At 40.4% G+C, this 20,812-nt stretch overlaps 1 protein-coding gene across 1 annotated transcript in view; it reads right to left on the bottom strand.

Moving 5' to 3' along the window:
• Positions 1 to 20,812, bottom strand: part of fbxw8 (F-box and WD repeat domain containing 8) — a 167,073-nt gene that overhangs the window by 109,858 nt on the left and 36,403 nt on the right. The gene's annotated exons all lie outside the window — the stretch shown is intronic.

Genomic DNA, 20,812 nt, shown 5'->3' with positions numbered 1-20,812 from the left:
GTTGGTTATAGATTATGGCTCTGGGTCTGGACTTCTTTGCTTGCTAGCTCACAATTTTCCCAGCTTTTAGGCAAATGGAGAGAAAAATCACAGGTTGGGAAGCAGACAAGTGGAAACCTAGACGAAGAGCTGATTCTTGAAGAACATATTTTTAGGCAGAAGGTTTTTTTTAAAATAACATAGGACAAATGGTTTATTTCTACCTGATTGAACTCTTTTGTTACAGGTGAAGAAATGAATGACCTTCAGTCATGGTAACACTTGTAAAGTAACAATTTTAATCAACTGGATTTAATAGAAATGAGACATTTAAATTACCTCAAACATGTATTTAAACAGCAGTATTATTAAATACATTGACTTGGAAAGAATAAAATATTTTATTTAATTTAGATCCATTGAATAGTAAGCAAATAATGGATGGAATTTTTTTTAGGGGTGTGTGAGATGTGGACAATGGTGAGATATGCGGCAGAATTGGGTGACAAGTACAGTGAGGGCCTTCACAACAAGGGAACGATTCACACCATCAGTTCTGCTTTTCATAAGTGGCATGGCGGGATTCTCACTCGGCAGCAAGTTGCCAGTTAACAGGGATTAGCGCTTATTAAATGCCTTGTTAATGCTACAACTTGCCTCATTAATATTCAGGTGTTCATATTACCAAACTCACGAAACAAGCTGGAGTATCGGGATAACTCAGCAAAGAAACCAGAGCAAACACCTGGTGGGTTTTGTTCACTATTGCTCCAAGCAACCTCTATGTTGGAAACTGGTCACCAACATCTCAGGCTTGCTGTGAGCGATGGCCACACACACACATACACGTCCACAGACACTGGCATCGGACATGCTAGTTTTTCAGAACCCTCATGACATATTTCCAATCTTCTTTAATGCAGTGCTTTAGACTGCACTGCCAGCTACCATTCTAATCCTGCTGCAAGGACATTGTATACTCAGGGAAATTGAATATAGACTGGACCAGGGTGCATCTCCAGGCTCTTTGTTTGCTCATGTCATACGGCTCATTCATGCTGAGCCTACTTGATGCCCTCTCAGCTAGAGAAACGAGGCTCATATTACTGCTGTCTTGTTGTGCCATTTAGTGTCGACACAAAGCCAGGAAGCTTGACATAGGTGTCAGCAGGCCCATGACAAGTCAAGCCTTTTCCCAGGAGTTCCAGGCAAAATAAGGCAAAGGCAGACTCCTTTAGCAGTCCACATACTGCTCAGGGCAGTTAGAATCAGGATGGTCTTCTAATTAGGAGTGAGGAGCTGAGTGATGGGCAGCACACCCCCTGTCTTGACTCTTCTGCCATGCTGTGGATGGTTTTCATCATGGAATGAGACAGAGTTATGTATTACAGAATGGATGGTACAGTTATTACACTTGGCCCAGGTGAGGAGATGTCATGAGCAAGTGAATAGGCAGCACAGAGGGCATGCAGGCCAGTAGTGTCAGGGGTGGTGTAGTGGAGGGCAAATGGGGAAGATATTGCAGGCAACAATGGAAGTGTTAGAGTAGGAGGCTTGGTGGGAGGTGGGTAAAGCAGAAATAAAGATTGTGTGAGGTATCAGACAGATGATAATGGTGCTTATGCTGGTTTAGGGGTAACAATAGTGCTGGGCATTCGTTTAGATGGCTGAGACCACTTTAAAAATAGGCAGGAACTTTAGACCAGGCTACCATGTGTATTTGAAAAGGCAAGGACTGATTAGGGATAGTCAACATGGCTTTGTGTGCTGGGAAATCGTGTCTCACAAACTTGATTGAGTTTTTGAAGAAGTAACAAAGAGGAGTGATAAGGGCAGAGCGTTGGACATGATCTATTTGGACTTCATTAAGGCATTTGACCAGACTCCCCATGGGAGACTGGTTAGCAAGGTTAGATCTCCTGGAATACTGGGAAACTAGCCATTTGGATACAGAACTGGCTCAAAAGGTAGAAGACAGAGGGTGGTGGTTAAGCATTGCTTTTCAGACTGGAGGACTATAACCAGTGGAGTACCACAAGGATCGGTGCTGAGTCCACTACTTCTTGTCATTTACATAAATGATCTGACTGTGCGCATAAGTGGTATAGTTAGTAAGTTTGCAGATGACAGCAAAATTGGAGGTGTAGTGGACAGCGAAGCAGGTTACCTCAGAGTACAACGGGATCTTGATCAGATGGGCCAATGGCCTGAGGAGTGGCAGCTGGAGTTTAATTTAGATAAATGCGAGGTGTTGCATTTTGGGAAAGCAAATCTTAGCAGGACTTACACACTTAATGGTAAAGTCTGAGGGAGTGTTGCTGAACAAAGAGACCTTGGAGTGCAGATTCATAGCTCCTTGAAAGTAGAGTCGCAGGGAGATAGGACAGTGAAGGTGGCATTTGGTATGCTTTCCTTTATTGGTCAGAGTATTGAGTACAGGAATTGGGAGGTCATGTTGCAGCCACTGTTGGAATATTGCACGCAATTCTGGTCTCTTTCGTATCAGAAGGATTTATGAAACTTGAAAGGGTTCAGAAAAGATTCACAAGGATTTTGCCAGGGTTGGAGGATTGAATAGGCTGGGGCTGTTTTCCCTGGAGTGTCGGAGGCTGAGGGGTGACCTTATAGAGGTTTATAAAATCATGAGGGGCATAGATAGGATAAATAGACAAAGTCTTTTCCCTGGGGTCGGGGAGTCCAGAACTAGAGGGCATAAGTTTAGGGTGAGAGGGGAAAGATATAAAAGAGACCGAAGGGGCAGCATTTTCATGCAGAGGATGGTATGTGTATGAAATGAGCTGCCAGAAGAAGTGGTGTGGATTTGTTGGGCTGACAGGCCCTTTTCCACACTGCAGGGATTCTTTCTTTCTTTTTAAAATGTTGCTGTTTCATCTGCTTCCACTATCTCCCCTGGTGGTGTGTTCCAGGCACCTACCACTTTATGCATAAAAAGTTTGGCCCACACACCATCTGATGATTCATCCAGATCATCAGAGGTCCCAGCATTGATCCTTGCAGAGCACCACTGGTCACAAATTTGCCATTGTTCCTCAGCCATATTTTCTGCAAAACACATTTCCCAGTCCACTCCAGCCAACTCTGTCCTCATCGCTATGTACTTAGTCTTATTTTAGTTTAGTACAGTTGATAGTGACCAAGTATCTCACTCTCAAACTGAATGCTAATATATCGTTCCCAAGGGATCTTTTACTCTGATTATTTATTATATATTACCAGTCCAAAATAGCCTGATCCAATATCTTGGATCCATAAGATATTGATCAAAGATATATTTTTCCTGAATGCACACTATGAATTTTTCAAAATGGCTGTTTTTGGCAAATTGGTTTTAATGATTTACTTGAAAGTTAAAGTCACCCATGAATAATGTACTGTCTTTTTATACGTGCCCTCATTATATCATAATTAATTCTCTATCCTACTGAATAGCTCTGCTATTAGGGGGCCTACAGACTACTTCCATCAGTGTTTTCTTTGTCTTGTTATTTCTTCACCTTGCTATTTCCTATCTCAATCTCTATGGGTTCTACATTTTCCAATCCACACTAATTTCTTGCTATCAAACTCATTGCATTTCACATTAACAAAGTTACCCACCATCCTTCCCTTCCTGATTGCCCTTTTGAAAATCCCTGAATATTTACTTCCCAACTTTGAGCTCCTTGTAAATGTGTATCCATAAGATCGTACGTATTAACCTCCAGGTGCTGTTAATTCGTTTAATTTGCTCCAAATACTACACGTATTTAAAAGCCTTTAATTTTGCTTTTTAAAACTATTTTTCCCTCCTTTGAATCGATTTCCTGCAGTTGTTTTATACTTATACACACTCTCTTCCTGTCTCAGTCCAGGCTTCATTATCAAAATTGTTGCTCGGTAATGTTGCTATATCCTTTTGTTTTGTTTGTCTATGAATCCCTGTCCTGAAGCTACTCTCTACTTAGTTTAAAGCCCTTTCTAATATGAAGTAGTACCCTCCTTTCTTCATATTCCACCAATTTTCTACCCTTGCCTGAAGGTACTTACAAATCCAATGACTATATCTCAAATGCAATTCCTGTGCAATTCAGCACTTTGAAATGCTCTGAAGATATGGAAGCTTTGATATAAAGGTATGCTTTCACTCCAAGCACATCATTTTATTTGCACCAATGATCTTACATCACATTGACAAAAGCCCATTTCAACAGTCGGTTCAGGCAGACTATTCACAGGTAAACCTGACTGTATTCTCACACAAAGTCTACAAACACGCATGTGCAATGGAACCTCTGGTTTGTGATCAGTCCCAAAGTCAAAGCTCACCTTCCAACTCTAGGAAGCTAAAGATAAATATAATACTCAACCACTACTCTTGATGAGATTATCCAGTTTAGTACATGCTAGGACGAAACTGGAATCTGGCCTGAACGAATTTATAACTCACTTTCTTTCAATCAATCAATCAATCCATCCATCCATTGAGGAAACAGATAAAAAGCCTTTAAAGTTAACAAGAGGAAATCAACTCTTAGTATACTATAACTGACTATGCACTTGAGTACTACAATATCATTAATATAATTTATTTTCAGATTTAGATTGCATGATATAAAAAATTTCAAAGAATTAAAAGAATTCCACTGAAAATACAATTGCAAGTTAATGCATTACTTAGACCTGTTAATGTATTTTATAAATTGCTGCATATTTTATAAATGACTGAACAAATACTTATATGGCTGTAAAACAGAATTTACTGCTTAAATTGTAAGGAAGTATAGACTTTAAATTTATTGCAGTGTATTAATCTAGAATGTCTAGAACTGGGGAGAATGATGTAATATTCCTGAGCTGAGTTTTTCAAGCAATTTTTTTTTAGGAAAACAAACAAAACAAACATAATACTAAACATTGTGTTACAAACAATTTAGAAGATATATCTAAAGGATCAGAGGCTATGCCAACCTTTAAATTAAATAACTACATTCCAAAGCAATGCACTGATCTGGTTCTAATGTGGCTCTGACAAATCCTCCAAGATACAAGCCAGAAATCTTATCTTGCAAATAATGTGACAGTAGCCTAAGACTTTCTTGCTCCCCAATATGGGATACAAGATACCTTCTTCACTATCCTATCTACCTGCGACGTCACTTTCAAGGAATTATGAACATGCACTCCAAGGTCTCTTTGTTTAGCAACACTTCCCAGAACCTTACTGTTAAGTATATAAATTTTTCCCTAATTTGCCTTTCCAAAATTCAGCACCTCAATTATCTAAATTAAACTCCATCTGCAATTCCTCAGCCATTGGCCCATCTGATCAAGATCCTGTTGTACTCTGAGGTAACCTTCTTTCCTGTCCACGATACCTTCAATTTTGATGTCATCTGTGAACGTACTAACCATCTCCTATGTTCATATCCAAATCATTTATATAAATGACAAAAAGCAGTGTACCCAGCACTGATCCTTGTAGCATACCACTGGTCACAGTCCTGCAATTTGAAAAGCAACCCTCAACCAGCACCTTCTATCTTCTACCTTCAAGCCAGTTCTGTATCCAAGTAGCTAGTTCTCACTGTATTCCATGTGATCTAACCTTGCTAACCAGTCCACCATGACGAACCTTACCAAACACCTTACTTAAGTCCATATAGATCTCATTCACCACTCTGTCTTAATCAATCATATTTTTATTTCTTCAAAAAATAAAACCTCAATCAAGTTCATGAGACACAATTTGCCCCATACAAAGCCATGTTGACTATCCCTAATCAGTCCTTGCCTTTTCAATTGTATGTAAATCCTGTCCCTCAGGATTCCCTCCAACAACTTGCCCACCACCGACGTCAGGCTCACTGCTCTATAGTTCCCTGGCTTTTCCTTACCACCTTTCTTAAACAGTGGCACCACATTAGGCAACCTCTAGTTTTCCAGCACCTCACCTGTGACTATCGATGATACAACTATCTCAGCAAGAGGCCCAGCAATCACTTCCGTAGCTTCCCACAGGATTCTAAGGTACACCTGATCAGGTCCCAGAGATTTATCTACCTTTATGCAGTTAAGACATCCAACACCTCCTCCCCTGCAATATGGACATTTTCAAGAGGTCATTATTTATTTTCCCATATTCTTTATCTTCCATAGCCTTCTCAACAGTCAACACTGATGCAAAATACTCATCTGATATCCTCCTCCATCTCCTGCAGTTCCACACACAGGTGGTCTTGCTGATCTTTATTCTTTCCCTAGTTACCCTTTTCTCCTTAATGAGCCTAACATTTGTTATTGGGAAAATGCTGGACTTCATCATTAAAGAAGAAATAGCAAGATATATTGAAAAGATTAACATTAACAATGCTGGAGAATTCTGGTTTCCAAAATATAGATTGCAAGTGAATCGTCAATCAGAGAATCTCTGACAGTTGATGGGTACACCAGAGATAGAGTGAGTGTGACGTATGAGAGAGTAGATGGTGACACTTATGCTAATAGAGTGGAGAAGGGCATTGACCTTCTTCCCAAAGCATTTGGCATTTCTGCAGATGGCTGAGACTGTTATAACCAGCAGGCAAGACAAGACCGGGCTGGCATAATCTGGTGTTGTGGCCTCTACTGTTGCATCCTGAAGGGGTAGTCCTGCCTAGCACCACACTACCCACAAAGATCTCCAGGACCCTGCTTGCAAAGCAGGATCTTGACCTCCCCCCCCCCCCCCCCCCCCGAGTCTGCCATGTCATGAACATGTCAGCAACTGCGCAGGACTGACAGTATTCATCCAGGTGTACAACAGACTTTTAAAAGATGCCATAGATGCAAGGGATACTGTTGAATTCTGGGATATCCCAGCAGTGGTGAGTTGTTCCAGGAAAGATGGACAGATTGTGGGTTTGAGAGATGCCTTGGGGCGTGTTGATAATTAATGTGATGACAGTGAGGTCTGCAAATGCTGGAGATCAGAGTTGAGAGTGTGTTGCTGGAAAAGCACAGCAGATCAGGCAGCATCTGAGGAGCAGGAAAATCAACGTTTTGGGACGGATCCCTTCATCAGGAATAAGGCTGGGAGCCTTGGGGGTGGAGAGATAAATGAGAGGGGGTTGGGGCTGGGGAGCAGGAAGCTGAGAGTGCAATAGGTGGACAGAGGTGGGGGTAAAGGTGATAGGTCGGAGAGAAGGTTGGAGCCGATGGGTAAGAAGGAAGATTGACAGGTGGGGCAGGTCATGAAGGCGGAGCTGAGCTGGAAGGTTGGAACTGGGGCAAGGTGGGAGCAGGTTAAGTGAGAAATCTGGTGAAGTCCACATTGATCCCTGAGGTTGAAGGGTCCCGAGGCAGAAGATAAGGCATTCTTCCTCCAGGCGTTGGGTGGTGAGGGAGTGGCCATGGAGGCAGCCCTGACCTGCATAGCCTCGGCAGAGTGGGAGGTGGTGTTGAAATGTTCGGCCACGGGATGGTGGGGTTGATTGGTGCGGGTGTCCTAGAGATGTTCTCTAAAGCACTCTGCAAGAAGGCTTACAGTCTCCCCAATGTATAGGAGACCACATCTGGAGCAACGGATACAGTAAATGATATGTGTGACGTGCAGGTGAAACATTGATGGATGTGAAAGACTCCTTTGGGGCCTTGGACAGAGGTAAGAGGGGAGTTGTGGGTGCAGGTTTTGCAATTCCTGCGGTGACAGGGAAAGGTGCCAGGAGGGGAGAGTGGCTTGTTTGGGGGCGTGAACCTGACCAGGTAGTCACGGAGAGAACGGTCTTTGCGGAAAACGGATAGGGGTGGGGAGGAAAATATATCCCTGGTGGTGGGGTCCATTTGTAGGTGTGGAAATGTCGGCGGATGATGTGATTTATGCGGAGGTTGGTGGGGTGGAAGGTGTGGACAATGGGGGTTCTATCCTTGTTGCTGTTGGAGGGGTGGGTTAGAGGACAGAGGTGCAGGACGTGGATGAGATGCGTTGGAAGGCAACTTCAACCGTGTGGAAGGGGAAATTTCGGTCTTTAAAGAAGGAGGCCATCTGGTGTGTTCTGTGGTGGAACTGGTCCTCCTGAGAGCAGATGCAGCGGAGGCGGAGGAATTGGGAATACGCAATAGCATTTTTGCATGAAGTAGGGTGGGAGGAGGTGTAATCCAAGTAGCTGTAGGAGTCGATGTGTTTGTAAAAAATGTCAGTGTTGAGTCGGTCCTTGTGGATGGTGATGGAGAGGTCTACGCGGGGAGGGAAGTATCAGAGATGTCCCAGGTGAATTTAGAATTAGGCTGGAACGTGTTGGTGAATTTGATGAACTGATCGACCTCCTCATGGGAGCACAATGTGGCACCGGTGCAGTCATCAATGTAGCGTAGGGAGATGAACTGTTTTACGTAGCCAACAAAGAGACAGGCATAGCTGGGGCCCATGTGAGTGCCCATGGCTACCCCTATCGTCTGGAGAAAGTGGGAGGATTGGAAGGAGAAACTGTTGAGGGCGAGGACCAGTTCAGCCAAACGAATGAGTGTAGGTGGAAGGATACCACTGGGGACGTCAGGAGAGGAAGAAACGGAGGGCTTGGAGGCCCTGGTCATGGCGGATGGAGGTGTAGAGGGACTGAATGTCCATGGTGAAGATGAGGCATTGGGGCCAGAGAAACAGACGTCTTGGAGGAGGTGGAGGGCGTGCGTGTGTCTCGAACCTATGTGGGGAGTTTGGTAAGATACGGTGAGAGAACTTGCAAGGGGTCCAGGCAAGAAGCCCTTAAAAAAAATTGATGCAACTTGCACTTAGCCCAAAAAAGTAAGATTCAGCCTTTTCTTTTCAACTGTAATTTACAAACTTTAACAACAAGTTATGATGTTGGGTGAGCAATCTGAAACAAAAACTTCAATAAGAGCAGGAGTTAACCTCTGACCGTAATGAAAGAAACAAATTTAGTTTTATTTTTAAGAAAACAAATACATATTGTCTTTTTTCCTGGGATGGACAAGCATATTTGGAAATGTCTTTCTTTTTACTGTAGCCTCAAATATGGTTTGAAGATGTTCTCTGCTGCTGGAAATCTTTATGGCATCAACAATAGCATAGCACAAAGTCAACCAATAGGACAAAGATAATAAGAGGGTACTATCACACCAACCTTTTTTATTTAGCGAACTCATCCTAACAAAAGTTAAATTGCCTAATCATTACATGAAGCACAAAAGGATAAGATCATTCAAAAAGCTGGAGTATTGTACAATATCCAACTTCTAATAAATTTACAAACCTGTTTCATCCATCATTATCTCTCTCTCTCACACTCACACACTGCCTTAGGTTTAATTTTAAGATTATCATCGTGTACAAAGAAACATTTCCTGATACCAGCATGTTCCTCCCTTTATACAAGTGTCTGGTCTCCATTCTGCACTTGCAAAGCTTCAAGGAAGTAAATGGAAAATTTTGATCCAAAAACAAACTACGTGCGCTACTTTATTTTAAAAATGAACATTTGCTTTATTCAATGTTTTTAATTAAAAGGATTAAATGAAATCAAATTATTGAAAAAATTATTTTTTAAACTGATCAAAAATTTAAATGTACAGATTACAAAATCTAAGATTTATTAGAGATTGTTTTTGCTGAAAAACAGTATGTGACCTGGCTTGTAAGATAAACTAATCAATTTCTCGATTATCCCAAGCTGCAGACACAGTAAAAACAATAAAATGAACAACTACAGTTGATATTTACGAAAGGCTTTATAAATGGCTTTAAATGACATCAAGTCGAAGATGTAGCAAAAGAAAATCTGGAATGTACAACATTGATTAAGAATGAGGTAACCACAGTGAAACCACAGTCTCAAATGGCAGGGATCAAGGGGTTGAGGGAGTATACAGCCACGTCTACCACTTGATAAATTTTTAATGATATACACAAGATGGTTCGAACATAGGCTGGGTTAAATTGGCTTATGTCAGACTGTAAACATGAGGTTCTATTATCATGAGAAAAAAGTCACAAGACCGTACTGCCGCACAGTTCATATTTCATCAAATCGATAAATGAAATTCTGCTCTGTTCTTCTTCATTGCACTCAGTAAATTAGCAGGAGGGAAAAAAAGGGAAATCTCGGGGGAGTCCAAGACCAGCAAGTTGCACTTCTGAAATTTTCTAATTTGAGGTAAATTAAATAAGAGATGGATACAATTGAATCAAATTGTTGACAGAGTCTTATGGAATTATCATAAAACTAGATTTAGTCCCATTAATGTGGCAGCTTTTAAAAGCATTTACAATGCATGCTTGTAATGAAAATGTCAGGTAGGTAAAGTGAAACAGTGATGAGCTGTTATTATTACAGGTACACCACACCCAGAGGGACTAATTCAAATGTTTATCGAAAATATTTAAATCAATGAATCAAACTTCAATCACTTTTCAAAATCACATTCCACATTTTAGGTGTAGTTAAATGTAGGACATGAATGAATATCATGTTTGGGATTTATTTTAATTTGCGAATCTTGCTCATCATTTTCCTCTTTCTGGATTTGGGAAGATGCTAGCATTGAACACAGATGACCTTCTGGTACCTTATTCAAGTTGTCATTCTGTGTGTGTGAGGAAAAATACTGAATGCTGTCAAAAGACTTGATATATTGGATGTATTTGCACTCCATACTTATTATTTGATGTCTCTGCACATAGACTATACCAGCAGTGGTCACTGGATAGCAACCAGGAAAGGAAACCCCAGCTGAAATTTTTTTCTCCAAATTGAAAATGTTGCAACCCAACTGCTCGTCAGTCAAGATCAGCTACACTAGCACTAGCTTGCAATTACTGCACTTGATTGTTTATGAAAACCAAATGGTTCTTATTCATGAAGCCACCTAGGGAACAATGATAATTATCTTATTTTATGACTGGAATGCTTGGGGTATGCTGCAAGCAAAGTAAGGTAATCTGTGCTGAACTTTGGTGAGCTTTCCAAAAGGTCACATGTGGGGAACGTGGGCAAGAGAAAAGAGCTGGTCTTCCCACTCGCCTTGAGGCTTTATCTACTATTAAAGGACAGCAGACAAGAATCAATCAGCAGCTTTTCTCTAAAGGCAAACAAAGTAATTAATTGCTGATTTGCTTCCAGGCTCCCTCTGGCTATTTACAGGAATGATCTGGGACGAAACACCAGTCGGTTTTGTAGGATGGACAAACACTTTGGCATCCCATTTAAGTTAGCTCAGCAATCAGAACTGCAAAGGTGAGAATGAATCTCTCTAATCTGCCACATTACCCTAGTAATGCTCGACTTCCATCATTGTGGGGAAGTTTACCACTCCTACTCCCCCAACCCAAATGTTCACCAACCAGCAAAATTCATACATCATGAAGCATTGCAAAGGAGTGAAAACCGACCACAATAGAGCTCTGCTTCTCTCTCTTGATCTTTGCACACAAGGAATATATATACTCCCTAGAGACATCAGTTAAGAAAATCAATTACAGTGTGTTAATTTTAAAAAGAAAACCAACAAATTACATACATGTTCCCTTACTTAAAATTTGACAAACTCAGCTTTCAAAGCTCACATAACTGGTGATATGGAGCCATTGTATAGGCAAAGTTCCATGTGCAGATGGAGTGTTACTGAGAAATGTTAGCAATGAATGGATTAATGTCTAATGACATTTCTCATGTTATACAGTTTAGTTCCATCAAAAATTCAAACTTTGCAAGTATTTAAGTCAGTAGTAATAGTGCCTTCCTCTATGGGCAACATTGAAGGCCACTGTTTAAAGATTTGAATCTACTACACTGTAATAACTGTACTACTCCACTACATTTGACATTATCAACTTAGATGAATGACTAAAATCCTACATGCCCAAACCTCAGCTAAGTTTTGGTTTTGGCGGTTTCTGCTTGTCAAGGAAAGACAGACATCTGTATAGGGACTGGAGATCCAGTCACACTTCCCTGTCAGCATCAAAAGCTCTCAAATCAGGTAACTATAGGTTAGAAGGTCTCTTTCTGTTCACGAATACAACTTAATCAATGCCAAAAAAGCACCCCATTGTTAGAATAGCACAACTCTTCCCCCATCAGACTTCTTATGATCTGAGAGTTAATTATGTCACATTCAGATAATTCCATGCTGTGAATGACATGGTGCAGTGACAAAACTGAGTTTAATTCATTTGAAATATAAAACGTTATTTCAACTGTCAGAACAAGACGACTATGTTGATTTCAATCTGCTCTGGATGCAAAATTGAAATTTTAGACATGAAAACTGTGTGTTAAGTTCCAATGATAGCTCAGGAAACACAGTTATTGAGGCTCACTGACCAAAGATCTCCAATAGTGAATCTTGGTTTATGTTAAGTTAATTCACATAACTGGAGTGACATGTAGACATGTAGATATGGATGGCAGATTTCCTTCCTGAAATGATATTTAGTGAGTCAGATGGGTGTCTTCAAAAAATGACATGATAACCATTAGGCCAGGACTTTATTACAAGTTTTTTAAAAATTGAATCAAATTTCATTGTCTGTCCACAATGGGATTCAAACCCAGTCCACAAAACATTGGCCTGCTGTTCTAGATTGCTGTTCAATGAAGTTAGCACTGTGTCAACACCTCCTAAAGTGTCAGTGTTGTGTGGCAAGTCAATTTTTATATGCTGGTGTGGCTTAGAGCTATGGAAAGTGTTGACAGAGGTTCAAAGTTCTTTCTATCATGTGGCTGACCAAGAATCTTCATATTCTTGTTGCCTCTCACTTGTGTATTTTGGAAGGATTTACATTTTAACACTCAACTGCCTTGATATGAATACACCTTCAGTGAGCATCAAGTCATGGGTTGGAACTTGAAACCAAAGTTTCTGACTCAGAGGCAAGTTTGTTACCTTCTGCTTCATAAGACCTCCACGCACTTTAAAGATACAAAAGAAGAACACATTCTTTAAAGGAAAAAAAAGCCCCGTTATTTGTTCCTTTCCTGCAGTTGAATGTATACACTTCCAATTTCCCAAACCAATCAACAATATTGGTACCATGGAATGGAAGCACAAGCTGCATTCATCTGATAAAACATTTTTTTTAAATTGTCATGCTTGGAGATTGGAAATGCATCTTGATGCAATATCTGATACGCATCAGACTTCCTTGCATTCCATACCCACCTTTTCTCTGCATCAGATACTTATGGCCCATTAAAAACAAAATGAATAATCGTTTCATATTACTTATTTGCTCAGAGGGTGCCATGTGACTAATGAAGGGCATTAATCTGGGCTAAATCTGAAGCAAGGTGTCAGACACGAAAGACCTTCTGCATTATACAATTCGAACTGACAGAACTTAGCGAGTATAATGGTGATCGGAGTATCAGAAAAGCTAGCAAATTACTGAATTAACTACACAGAGAGGGTCGTGAAGTTCAACTTCAATGAGGTACAGTAGTTAATAGGTTGAGAACAATATTATTTGCTCTTTTCTGTGGATAAATACAAGGATGCTACAATGAAATACCTACAGCAACTGAAGACATTAAAGTTTTTTTTTTACATGTCATCATTAGCACAGTATTTGAAACTGCTAATGTTTCTTACAGACACTAATCTCTATAAATTCTTACTGATTTTTCAAGGTCTGTAATATCCATAATGGGTACCACCATACAACTATGTTCTGTTTCACTATTCAGTTTTGCAAAGACCCACAAGAGTATAAGTGTTCTGTCATTTTGGTCAGACAGACAGCAAGATACAACAATGTTTTGAACTCCACACTCTCAGTTCAAACATCCTTTAATTTTTCATTAAATTCCTCATTATCCAGGTTACAAAGATCATTTTGCAGTACAATGAGCAATGTTTATCACACGCTAATTTGAAACACAAAATTGAAAATAGAATAACTTTAGGCATCTTTCATTTGCATTTGATGTTCAGATATATGTGGTAGTCTCAATCTTTCACGTATAGTATTTTCTTTCACTTGCTCAATAATACCACTCTCAAGAGTTCTTAGTTATGTAGATGGTAACTTTTTTGATACATACTGCATATTATTGGCACTCATGCATGTGATATATATCACTTATTCCTAAACATTTATATTGTTGCAAAGGCACAACACTTTGTACAATTGTACAATACATTCATAACTTCTGCATTAGTATTTTCACTTACTCATAGCTAAAATCTTAAGCATCATCGGGTTTGTACAGTCCTGGAATTACTGACAATGCAGAAGGCGGTCATTAAGTCAATGACAGCTCTCTGTAGAGCAGCTCAGTCAAATCCATTCCCATTATCCCAGTATCTAGGAAGATTATGGCAAATTCTTACTAATTTCAACTGTAGGAGCAGAAAACTCCTTCTGTACCATGGTCCTCAAGGTACACATATGTACCCTGAAGTTCTGAAATGGCACAGATACATAATCTTTGAAATCTGCGTTACTGGTAGATAGGATGGTTAAGAAGGCCTTCATTGCTCAGATCTTTGAGTATAGGAGTTGGGACATCAGGTTCAGGATGATGGTGAGGTCTCTTCTGAAGTACAGTCTGCAGTTCTGGTCGCCCTGTTATAGGAAATTATTATTAAACTGGAGAGAGTTCAGAAAAGATTTACCACAATTTTGCCAGGAATGGAGGGTTTGAGATATAGAAATAGATTGGAAAGGCTGGGACTTTATTCACTGAAACTTAGGAGCACGAGGGGTAACCTTATTGAGGTTTATAAAATCATAATGGATATAGAGAAGGTGAATGACAAGGGTCTTTTCCCTAGGGTGGGGGAGTTCAAAGCTAAAGGGCCTATTTTTAAGGTGAGAGGAAAAAGATTTAAAAAGCAAATGAGGGGCAACTCTTTTCCCCACAGAGAGTGCTTTGTGTACGGAATTAACTGCTCGAGTAAATGGTGGATGAGGCTACAGTTACAATGTTGAAAAGACATTTGGATAACTTCATGAATAGGAACGGTTTGGAGGGCCATGGGCAAAGTGAAGGTAGGTGGGACTAATTTAGACTTTCGGAACGTGGTCGGCATAAACTGGTTGGACCGAAGAGTCTGTTTCCATGCCGTTTGACTCTATAACCTTGCTAATAACTTATTTAAACTATTAACTTTAATTAATGCCCCTAGATCACCTCTATTATTAATTCAGTTACTGCTATAATTACTCCAAACAGTTGCTATTTGAATGAATGTCCTAGCTAAGAAACAAGGAAAGTTACTCAGCAACCACGTAGCTGTTTCCCTACAATTTGTTTTAATGCATGATCGTCACTTACAAACCCACATGCTTCTTTGTACTCTCACTCTATAACCCACCCTTTTATCCTTGCCCCTGGTATTATTATGATGTCATTCTGTGACCTAGTTTTTTCCTCCTGCTGGTTTCACTGTGCTTTTCCTCTCTAATCTAGCGTCCTCGTTTGCTGGTCTTGGTGTAAAATATAATTTAAGTTGCAGTACTAAGGAAGAATAGTGGGATATTTGCTAAAGATGTCAGCTGAGGATATAATGAAGTAATATTTGGGAAATTTCTAGCTTTTTTGGTCAGAGTTATGCTTGGCCACTCAGGAACAAAGCCAATTAATGGCTTTATTAAAAAAAGCTCAGGAGAAGTATTTGGCCCAGATTTTGATGCAGCAAAGCAACAACCATTCATTTCACTGATTGTCACTAACAATGTTTTCTTGTGCTTCTCAGCTGAGACTTGTACTAATGAAGTTTCTGATCTTCACAGCACCCTTCACTGGGAATCTGTGACATCTGTAAACAGGACAAGAACTGTTTCTGTTGTTGCAACTTGCAGGATTTAAAATTCAAGTGTGCCGTTTTGTGCGCAAGGAATTGAAATGTGCTGTTATCTCACATCAATCAAGGTGTTGTATGCAGCACATAAACTTTGAACTGACTGTTGATCTTCATGATTACAATTGCAGCTGATTGCTGATGTTCGTGAGGCTAGCAAGAGATACTTACTTTTTTAATCAGCTTGCTCAGACATGTAATGACATACCTCTAGAATAGGTGGGATATGAACTCAGAGATTGCGACACTATCACTGAGCCACATGACCAGTGCACTTCCTAAAACTCGCATGCACCCTCTCAAGGGGGAAATACCTTCTGGCTGCAAATGTTATAAATGTATCTTTCAGAAGAAATAAAGAGTAACAATGGAGCAGTGCATCAGAGACAGGGTTCCTAGGTTCTCAGATACATCACTGGAGCCGGGGGAGTTGAAAGGACGACAGTGGTCATATTTCTATAGGCTGTCCAGTAAATGAGAGCAGATAACTGGAGGTCAGTGGCAGCAATGCTACAAAAAGTTCAATGATTTCACAAGCAGTTTAAGTTGGTGAACGCACCCAACAAAGAGACAACCTCACGGGGTATCCTTCATCATTCACCCATTAGGAATCAAGATTCCCTTCTAACATGCATATGATGTATTTCACCTTCACACACTTAACATGTCTATAAGCCACACCTACATTCTTCCAATTATTCAGTTATGTTAGTTGGCCAAACATAATCTAAAACATTCACTGACACTTTGCACTCTCTGACAGGGCAAGATGATCTATACAGGAGGAAAATAACAGACAGCAAACGGGGATAGGCACAACTGCATTGTTTGACTTCCTAGGAAGTCACTGTACAAAATAATTACCATTGCAGTGACTGAAGCCATTGTGACCAGCATTGCTGCAATCAACCGGGATTAAGGTTATTTTCCTATCATGTACATTTTCTCAAATTGTACTTCATATATGTCTGCGATCTGGTATGAAGTTCAAGCTGGTGTGACCATATTCCTGCATTCTATCACTCAGATTCCTGCCTTCCCACATCACAATCTTCCCTTTCTACATGTATGCTTACGGTTACTCCAGCTGCTGCCTGATGATAACAGGCAAGAAGTGTGGACATCTGAGGAAGAAGAACTATAGTCAACTTACAAATCTCCGTTTTTGCCAGTCCAGGTACACGTACTGTTAGAAGGTACTATCGAAGCAGCAAACAATGTGTTTCAATGTGGGCTGTAGCAGGGCAGAGTAAAGGATAGCGAATGTGCCAGTTCACTAGAGGGAGGCTTCAAATTAATTTTGCTGCAAACAATTCAGGTAAGGACTTTAATAGAGCAGCAAGCGAGAAAAGATTGCTGGGAATGTACACAATAATACTTGGTATATTTACAGATCTGCCACAAATAAGATTCAAGCCATCGAAGAGAAGGAAGGTTGGCACAGAGCTTGCAGCCCATTCTTTCCAGTATGGAAACAATGACCAAGTACACAATGGCACTTGTGGACACGATTTGGAGATGCCTGTGTTGGACTGGGGTGTACAAAGTTATCACCTGATGAAGGAGCGTCGCTCCGAAAGCTGGTGTGCTTCCAATTAAACCTGTTGGACTATAACCTGGTGATGTGTGATTTTTAACTTGTGGACACAGCTGCGAAGCAGAAGCTGGTCCATTAACCAAGCCTCAATCTATGCTAATATGTAACCACAAAACCACAAGCCCTAATTTTACATAATTTCTTTGTTTGTGGGACCTTATCAGACACCTTCCGAAAGCCCAGAAGACCAAATTTATTTGCTCCTCATCTACCCTGCCAGATAGATGATTTTGAAATGTTATTTCCATGGCATAAAAACATGCTTAATCATATTACGTTTTCTAAGTATCTTGTTACCACTTCTCAAATAGCAGATTCTGGCATTGTACTTACTACTGATGTCAGGGTAACTGTTTCTTTTTTCCATCACACAGGATGGTAACTGCATTGGATGCAGCCATTTGGCCCATTTCAATAAATCATTAGTGTCACCGATGAAAGCAATTATTTATTTGGAACTTCACTGTGGGATATAGGTAAATTAATGTTACTTCTGCAGTTCTGCAATTCTGCAATTATAATTTCTGATACAAAGTAAATGAACTCACACCAGTGTGGGGTTGTTTCGGCCGGGAGCTGAGTCAACAAGAATGGAAACTATGTGGAGGAAGTATATAATTGCTTTTGTATTAGCTAAAATTGTATGCCAGCATGAAACGTGACTGCAAGACAATGGTAGATATTATGGGCAAATAGATAAGATGTTGTGAGGGGATGAAGTTAGGCCAGATACGCCTAGTAGGTATGAACATCTGTTTCCCACTTTTACAGAGACACAGGAACAAACCCCAATTAAAGAGGTCATAGGGATCAGAGTGGCTTCGGGAGAAGTCCAGATGGAAAGAGTAGATACTGATGAAGAAAGAATATGCCTAACAATGACCTGCAGTGGGATGAGGTCAAATGGCCTTGTGAGGCCAGAAATAAGCATTTTGTCACAGACAAGGCCGAATAAGGCAAGAGATAAACAGGAGTAGGGAAGTGGAGGATGTAAACGTGGGGGAAACAATGAAATAAGAAAAAAAATGTAGGAACCAAATTATATAAATATCGAGTATTTGTTGAACTCTGTTTTTGTCCCTGCCTTGTGGACATCACACCCACTTGCAAGTGTAAAATAAATGACACTACTGATTCAGATCTTGTCTCGGACTGAAATTATTGAAGTGTGTGAGCATTGTTTCTCACAATTGGAGTCTCGTCTGGGATTTTCTTCCATCGCCAGGGGGAGTAGCTGGCCCTGGACACTGGGAAGACACGTCCCGTTCCCCATTGAGGAGCGGTCTCGTGTCCTGGTTTGGTCCGCTCCCTTGGGCGACTGGTACGGATCCCACAAGAGAGACATCTGAATCAGACAGTGATAGGAGCTCAATAGAAAATACGGCGAAAAGGGGCCAGGCAACTCTGTGCACAGACCAAGGTAAGAAAATTGACTTTTAAGTATTGCCTTGGAGGCCGGGATTGAGTTTTAGTAGTTAATAAGGGACTAATGAAGGAACTCAATATGGGTTGTGCCGTGGAAAAGGAAAAAGCCTCCGGGAAAACAAAAGAAGAAAAAGGCAATGGAAATGGAGGAGAGGTCCCTTACAACATACCTCCAGAAAGTCCTTTGGGCAGGATGTTGTGGAATTGGCAAAATAATACTTGTACAAGGGAAAAAGATGATTAAATATTGTTGCTTTGTATGGACTAAGAAATCCATTCTTCGTCCCGCCATCTTCTGGCCAAAGTACAGGTCGGCAAAGACTGGGTTTGTAAATATCTGAATTTATATGTCAATGTGTGAGAGAGAGAAAATGAAAAGAGCTGTACAGCTGGTAGAAAGTTTAACCCTTTGTGATTTGGTTTGAATGAACATTTGTTTGTTGGTGATTGAATGTTTGCGTTTTATTCCCTGGAGCTTGTGTTCCAGGACTGTTTTGAATCTGATTTTTATTATGGAAACTTAACATGATTTCTTTTAAGGTTAAGGATTCTATAGAGATTATGAAAAAAAAGAATGATAACTCCTGTTCTTTTTACAGATCATGACTGCCTTATTATCAGTTTCTAACTAATCTCTTATCTTTACATAAAAGCGATTTATGGAGGACAGTTGAAGTTTCAGTTCAACATTAGATTGTAGTAAAAACAAAATTCTATGGTTAATATCTGTGACCTTGGATTCGGCCATTGTTCATGCATTAGAAGTTTTTTTTTAAACTTGAATAGACAAATTCTTTTACGGCAGCCTCTGATTATTTCACGACCTATAGTATTGTAATTGAGCAATGATTGGTCAGGACTACTTAAGAAAACTAATTTTGGATTTAAATTAAGGGACTAAAACTGGGTGATTACAGTGGATTTCAAAATTGAGAATTATATGCATTTTACATTTTAAATATTGAATACTGAATAAATGAACATAAATATATAAATATATTTACAAGTTAGGAACAGGCTTTAAAAGTTAGTCAAGCATGAATTGATGAATTGATGTTTGAAGTTATGGGGAGCTAGAAATAGTGCAATATTTCTTTAAGAAAGAAAAAAACAGGGAAGAACGTAACGACTTATCCCCTTCGGGAGGTACCAATAGGGGACAAAGAGATTGGGTTTGTAAGTGCCCCCCTCACTAGTGGGGAGGTCAGAACATTTAAAAAGGAGATGAAGGTCCTGGTTGAGGATCCGGTGGGGTTGTCTGAACAAATTGATCAATTTTTGGGGCCCAGTCTGTATACGTGGGCTGAGTTAATGTCTATTATGAATATACTATTTACTGGGGAGGAAAGGGGACTTATACAAGGAGCAGCCATTAAAATATGGGACAGGGAACACCCGATTGGAGATGGGGATGCTGGACAGGGAGAGGTAAAGTTTTCCCCGGGAAAACCAAAACCCGGAGCATAGAGAAGAAATGAGGGAATTGAAAGACCTGATTCTAAAAAGAATAAGAGAGGCAGTTCCGAAGTCACAGAATCTGACTAAAGCCTTTGAAGTTAGACAGAGAAAGATGAGACTCCCTCAGCTTTCTTGCAAAGATTAAGGTACTCAACGCGAAAATACTCTGGAATGAACCCTGAGGACCCAGTGGCACAGGGTCTTTTGAAAGTACATTTTGTGACAAAGGCATGGCCAGACATACAGAGAAAGATACAGAAGATAGAAGGGTGGAGTGAAAAACCATAAGATGAATTGTTAAGAGAGGCAGAGAAAGTGTTTGTAAAGAGGGAGGATGAGAGACAAAAACAGAAGGTGAAAATGATGGCAGCTACGGTTGATGAGGTAGTTAAGAAAAGAATGGAACAAATAGTGAGCAACCGGAGCGGCGGGTGGCAGCATGTAGGACAGAGAGGAAGAGGGAGAGGGAGAGGACAAGGGGGAGCATTTGATAGAGGGTTCGAGCGACAGGGGCAGAGATGGAGGTCTCCACAGGCAGGATGCTATTATTGTGGAAAG

Source organism: Chiloscyllium plagiosum, chromosome 25 (assembly GCF_004010195.1).
Source record: "Chiloscyllium plagiosum isolate BGI_BamShark_2017 chromosome 25, ASM401019v2, whole genome shotgun sequence".
NCBI lineage: Eukaryota > Metazoa > Chordata > Chondrichthyes > Orectolobiformes > Hemiscylliidae > Chiloscyllium > Chiloscyllium plagiosum.
This window is presented reverse-complemented; position numbering and strand designations above follow the sequence as displayed.